The 6,462-nt window shown below is 38.3% G+C and overlaps 1 protein-coding gene across 1 annotated transcript in view; it reads left to right on the plus strand.

Annotated features, from left to right (window-relative positions):
- Positions 1-2,850: 2,850 nt before the first annotated feature.
- The window catches only part of LOC102208558 (protein NLRC3-like), an 83,367-nt gene continuing 79,755 nt past the window's right edge, over positions 2,851-6,462 (plus strand). Inside the window, exon 1 of the mRNA XM_013914372.1 lies at positions 2,851-2,893. The gene's annotated coding sequence lies outside the window, so the exon portion shown is untranslated. The remainder of the gene's footprint in view (positions 2,894-6,462) is intronic.

Here is a 6,462-nt window from a genome sequence, read left to right on the forward strand (position 1 = left end):
ATCCTGCTGCAGATCTGGTGTTCTCCATATTAGGCTACGTTCACACTGCAGGCGAAAGCGCATCAAATACGACTTTTTTGACCCTATGCGACCCATATCTGATCATGGTGTGACAGTGTGAACGGTACAAATACGATATTTTCAAATCCGATCTGGGTCACTTTCGTATGTGGTACTGAATCCGATACATATCCGATGTTTTAGAAAGCGACTGCTGTTTGATGGTCATGTCGCATTAAATCCGTCTTTTACGTCACCGACACGAGACAGACTCCAATTATCAGCGCCGGAGAAGACATCGTGAACGCTTCCTGTCCATCCAGTGAAACAGTTGGGAAGACAGTGTTGGAGAAACGTGAACATTTTATTTGTACTGCATAATCTGCAGATTCTGACAGAAATCTGCAGCTATCCTTTGAAGCAGCGCTCCTCTAAAACAGCAATAAGGATAATCATTAGGCCATATGTAAATAACAAAATAACTTTATAACTTAAAGCAAAAACTGGGAAACGTAAAGTCCGAAACAAGTCTTTATATTAAGGTCCATCAGTCAAACAATACTGTTTGCTCTGGGTCTAAACAGAGTGTGTTATGTGTGACGTCTGCTTTTGCACATGCGGACCGTTTTGAGGGTTCACACTAGAGCGCGTTTGCTGTCACATTTTATTTGTAGTGTGAACGAGCAGACAAAAATTCGGATTTGATCAAAAAATTGGAATTGAGCATCAAGACCTGCAGTGTGAATGTAGCCTTAGTGAATGGTAAGCTGCTAAATGTGTTTTATGTGGTAGCATCCAGTGAAACAGCATTTATACAGTCTAGCACTGACTCAGTTCACTAACCAGGTTCAAGGAAAAACTGGAAGATTTCCCAAACAGAGAAATCATGCTGGGATCTTTGTTCCCGCTATGAACTCTAATACAGTACAGATCTACAGGTCAGGGGAGAAAATATAATAAAAAAAGATTTCCAATAAAACACATAGAAAATCTGTTTTTCAGGTTCAGATTCCTTTTCTGAATCTCCGCAGCGGCACGTGGAGGAAGTGGTGGCCCTAAGCAGCAGATACTGTTTGTAGAAGTAACAGAGGAGCAATAAGAAGCAAACTGATTTAAAGAGGGGGGGGGATTAACAGATGAATTGGAATAAAATAAAGATTATTTGAACTTTGAATTACATAAAGTTTCTTCACTGACTAAACTAAAAATACATGTGCACTCAAGTAAACCTGAATCAAAAAAGAAACTAAATTTAAGTTACTCAGCTCTTATGTGAAAAAGTAGGTTAAATATTAGGAGCCACCATCAAAACAACTGGAGTAATGTCACCTGGAGTAAATGCAGATATATTTACATGACTGAATATACCGTCCATTTCACAGATATCTTTAGTTTGGTTAAAGATTTTGATAAACACAGAAATTGACAAATCTGGAGTACAGAAAGTGGAATACCTAAACAATTGTAATAGCTGTCTGTCTAAATTGAGTCTACATTAATGGAAATAACCCAGAGAACCTGCTGGAATCACTGAGTTTATAACAAAACAGTATGATATATGATTCATTTATAGCGCAGTAATACAGGTTTAAAAACAACAGGGACTAAAATGTCAATAATTCATAGTCATTTTATTATTTAATTAACTTCATATTAGGTTGATTTGTCCGAGCGTGGCCTACTGATGAAAATAACAGAGAAGCTGGAGGGGGAAAAAAGCTTTAAAAAAATTTTTTTATAGACTCTACACTCAGAAGTCAAAACAAGTGCGATGAATGAAATCCACATTTGCAGCACTGACAATAAGAAAGACCTTTAAAAGTACCAGGAACAAAACTGAACAAAACCATGCAGAAGTTTAAAAAACAAACTTGATGTACAAATTTTGTGGATGTTAAAATGCCTGCGTAAACAGAAGTGAATATGATGATGCGATTTTGGATGCTGATCATTTAAAAATGCTGAAACTTGAAAATAATCACAAATCCAACTAAAGACAGGTTTAAGTTCAAAATAAAGGTTAAAGTTGATAAAACTTTTGTTGAAATACTGCATTAATAGGCAGGTTTTTGTAAAACGTGGAGGTTATTACATGGGGTTCTAGTGATATGTAAAAAATTTTAAGTCTTGTGGAATCCATTAATAAACATTAAATTTGTTTCATATTGTCATGGTTTTAGCACTGATCTATTTTAAACTTCAAAAGAAAAAACAAAGTGGTTACATATATATTACTCCCAACAAATAAGATATTCCCCCCCCAAAAGAAAAGCCCAAAAAAACCCCAAACAACAAAACAAAAGCCCTCTGTTATTTGTAATACAGATTGCTGAAATTGCAACTAAATGCACAATGGAATGCAACCACAGGTTTAACCCTACATAAGCATGTAGGTGGGCATATTAGAAGAGAGTGAAGGAGAGGACAAGTTTTATAGACTTTAATAGACTTCTTACATGTAATTTATATATGATCATTGTTGAATCAGATATTGGATCTGTATTTGATGTGATGTTATGATTTTGTTTTTATTGTGAAATGTCCCACAGAACAAACTGAGGTAAATTACCTTTGTGTTATTCAAACATTCTACAGGTTAGGTTGCGGTATGGAGCAGCATGGATCAGTGTGAGGACAGAGAGGAGGGAGTCCCTCCCTCTAAAAGCACTCTGTGTGGGGAACATGAGAGCCAGACCAAAGCTCAGAGGTGAGATGACCATCTCTAACTGTCCATGACTCTTCTCCATGTCACAGCTCAGCACTCACATCACTGCTCCATCATTGTTCACAGGAACCCGCCTGGACCTTCCCCCAGCTTTGTGTCCTTACAGAGTGACTGGTCTGCTGGACGCTTCACTCTTTTTAAGGGATACAAACTGTCTGCTGCAGAGAGGTGATCTGTTAGTAATATGAACTTTTTGATGTCAGTTTGGTGCATTGCTGGCACAGTCTCTGTGCACAGAAATCTGTGTTGCGCACGAAAAAAAATCTAACCTGAATTGAAAGTAAAATTAAACAATTCTGTTTTGCAGTGTTAGTCAGTGACTGTCTGCTCCAGTATGGGATTAGAACGATGAGTCCAGCCAATAATGCGATTCACATTCGTATATACGCAGCTAATCAATGTTGTTGACAGGCTCTGACAGCGTCCTTATGTGCCGGTGTTTTAGCGAGCAAAGCGGCTGATGTGGAGTGAAGCCACGTTAATGACAACGTGGAGCATTGGAGATGTGAGCAGGACAGACGGAACAACTGACGGACAAAGTGTGGACTTTATACCAGTTTTTAAATTGTGTTGATCGACCGCGTAAAACCAGAGTTATGATAAAATATCTGCAATGTTTGGTTTTCTTCCTGAATACTGTCGTTGTTTATATTTACTGCAGGAAGAAACGGTAAAAACAGCGTTTTATAAGGAAAACCTCCAAAGCACTCTCCACCTGTGAGCAAAAACAACACCAAAAAAAACTTTCCACCCTTTCCTATTGGTCGAAAAATGTACCATGTCGACCAATCAAAAAATGAAATGGCAACATGGCATTTAGATGTTTAGGAAGGGGGAAGTTTTAGGAGTGACGGCGTGTTTGAGATGTGAGAGATTTGTGACATTTAGCATGTTTGGCATATAAAGTTGGTGGTGTTGTCTTGTGTAGTTAGTGTGTAGTTAGTGTGTAGTGTAGTCAGTAGTGTTGTGTGTGTCAGAACAATGAGGCGACTGCTGAATGTTACAGGAGTTACAGGAGTGACACATCTGCTGCTGTCAGGCCTGCAGGTATCAGGCTGTTGTTCTCCTTCATCTCATAGTGGACAGAAATTATTTTTTGGAGTGGCACAAATAATTTGTGTGGCATCAGATTTGATGCAGAACAGCTGATTGTTCTGTAAATAGTTTGAAATGTTTATTTAAAAAACTCCTTGGCTGCATTTTTAGGTAAACAGCTGCAAAAAACTTTTGCTTTTTTGAAGAAGTAACTGTATAATTAAGTGCCCAACATTGTCTGCAAAATACAGTATATAATGACCAGAGTCACAGGACTCTCTCCCAGACCACAGACTCATAATACAAGTCAGAGCTTTATAAAAAAGAAGAAAAAAGAAGAAAGTTGTGTTTTCAAAATTGGAGTTCAAGTTATTTTTCCTTCCAATAGTGTTAACATACTACAGGTCATGAACAAGATTTTATTTTAATTTTTTATTGTAAGTGGGCTAAAGCAGTTAATTAAAAGTAGTCTAACATAAATGCTATAATTTGATTATTTTAATAAACATGTAACTTGGATGATTCGATGCAGACGTGACCACAGTGCACGTCTGCTGTCGCTCACAGTGTCCAAGGGACGCTCGGGGAGTTTGTGTGTTCGCTCAGACACGTGAAACATTAGAGGGAACGTTGTTGGTGTCTCATTTAAATGATTTTTATGTTTCTTGGTTTCTAAAATTGATCTCTGTAGGAGACAATGTCTCAAAGGACACAAAAGCACAGGTGTCACCGTCATTTTCAACTGGTTTTAAGCCACTTTTTGACAGACTATTTATTTTAATTAGAGGTGGAATTTCAGACATCAAACATCTGGATCCAAAACTATCATGCAAAAAAAATGCTACAAGTGTGTAGCATCACTTTAGCTTAGCATTAAATCAAACATGTTATGCTACCCACTGTAGCTTTTATTGCTTTTTAAATATGAACTGACACAATGGGAAAAGCAAAAACAAATGAACAAAAACACATTGAGAGCACTCCTCAGAGTTATCAATGATCTGCTGGTTTGCCCTGATGCTGACTGATGCTGTGGTTAAGTTCTACGGGGTCTGTACTTGGACCCCTCCCATTTTCTCCTTCAACTATTTTAACTGAGTGACAGTCATGAGCTCAGCACATTGAATGACCACATCCATAATATTAAATCACACACAAAACACAAACACAAAACATCTTGTAGCTAAATAAAGATCAAACCGGGGGTCATTATTACTGGCCCTATTGCAGCTAACCCATATTCAACACTTCTGAGTGCTTTGACCCTGAAGATGAACCAATTTTCTAAACATCCCCACTTCACTTTTGACAATCGCCTGATCCGGAATCAGTCTTGTTTTATGCAGTGTAGAAGACTCAGTTACATTAGCACGGTCTATCCAAAAGACATTAAAGATGGTGATATACATGTTAGATTTCCTCTAGGCTAGATTTTTGTAACCCATCATCATGCTCTGGCATCAGATCTTATCACATATTATTCATGATATATTCATAATATTCAGGCTCTGCTGGTTGTCCCAAAATCTTTGCTTAGAACAAGGATGATAAGCATTTGTCTGTTAGTGCAATGATTATTTGGAATAAACTCAGGTGATCAGATTGGTGAGCTTTTTACAAGCAAGTCTTACCAGTGCGTCCACAAGCAGATGCCGTTTTTATTGAGATATTTTAATTATTAGAGAGCTCAGTGTGCCACTCTCTCTACGCTAATATGAGTTAATGGTTCTCAGTCATTAGTCTCTGTCTCTCACTTTCTCTCTGTAATAAATAGAAGTGATAGTATCAAAAACATTATTTCAGTAATTACAGTAGTCTGGTTATTAAAAAAAATAGGAAACCTTTTGCCCGGCAATGATGAGAAGCAGCAGCTATGCCACTTGTTGAAACTCGGGCACTAAAGTCTTGTGTAGTCAGGGTCAGGCCACCTGGTTGTTTTAAACCAAACTTCTGAGCAGTGTGGTTCAAAACCCCGGTGTGGCTCAGTGTTTCGAAACATCTGCCCTTGGGAAGCTTGACATGTCTGTTTCAAGCTTCCCATCCATACTGTAACCAGAGTCCCACTCACTAGTGGGAGGGGGGGAGCAGCAGATGAGAGCAAGCAAGAGAAAACTGGACAAGGGAAAAAGAGTAAGAGAGAGAGTAGTGATGTAAACTTTAGTCCTTGTAGCTAAAATCTGATTTGTTTGGGTTTTTATTTAGACCTGAGTCAAAGTTGTTTTTTTTTCTATACTGTCATGTAGCACCTTTTCCCCTTGTTTTCTTTATCAAATCTGCTGTTGAAGCACTGAGAGCTAAGGTAAAAACTAGAGAGTGTATTTTTGCGTTATTTTGCCGACAAGCCAGGTTTTTATACCAATTAGAGATCTTCGCATTGAAAATCCTCGACTGTCTCGAGACAGCCCTAGCACAGCTTCCACCGTCTTTGTTAACGCTGGATCACCTCCCATTTAAGAAAGAATGATTTTAGTAGGACCCTAATCTCAGGGCTTATCACAAGACCTGATTACAAAATGGGATGTCAGTTTAAATAGTTTCTCTCTGAGTTGTATGGAAACTTGATCTTGTGCCTCCAGCACTAATTTCAATCACTATTTCAATCACATTGGTCCGGTAACACATTTAGGTGTCACTGAACATTCCTAAATGATCACTCTGTAGGTCCAGTGAGCTTGGTTAGCCTGTGGGACTCCGGAGGCAGC

The sequence above is a fragment of the Pundamilia nyererei genome, unplaced genomic scaffold (genome assembly GCF_000239375.1).
Source record: "Pundamilia nyererei isolate P.nyererei 1_Seehausen unplaced genomic scaffold, PunNye1.0 scaffold00191, whole genome shotgun sequence".
Classification (NCBI taxonomy): domain Eukaryota; kingdom Metazoa; phylum Chordata; class Actinopteri; order Cichliformes; family Cichlidae; genus Pundamilia; species Pundamilia nyererei.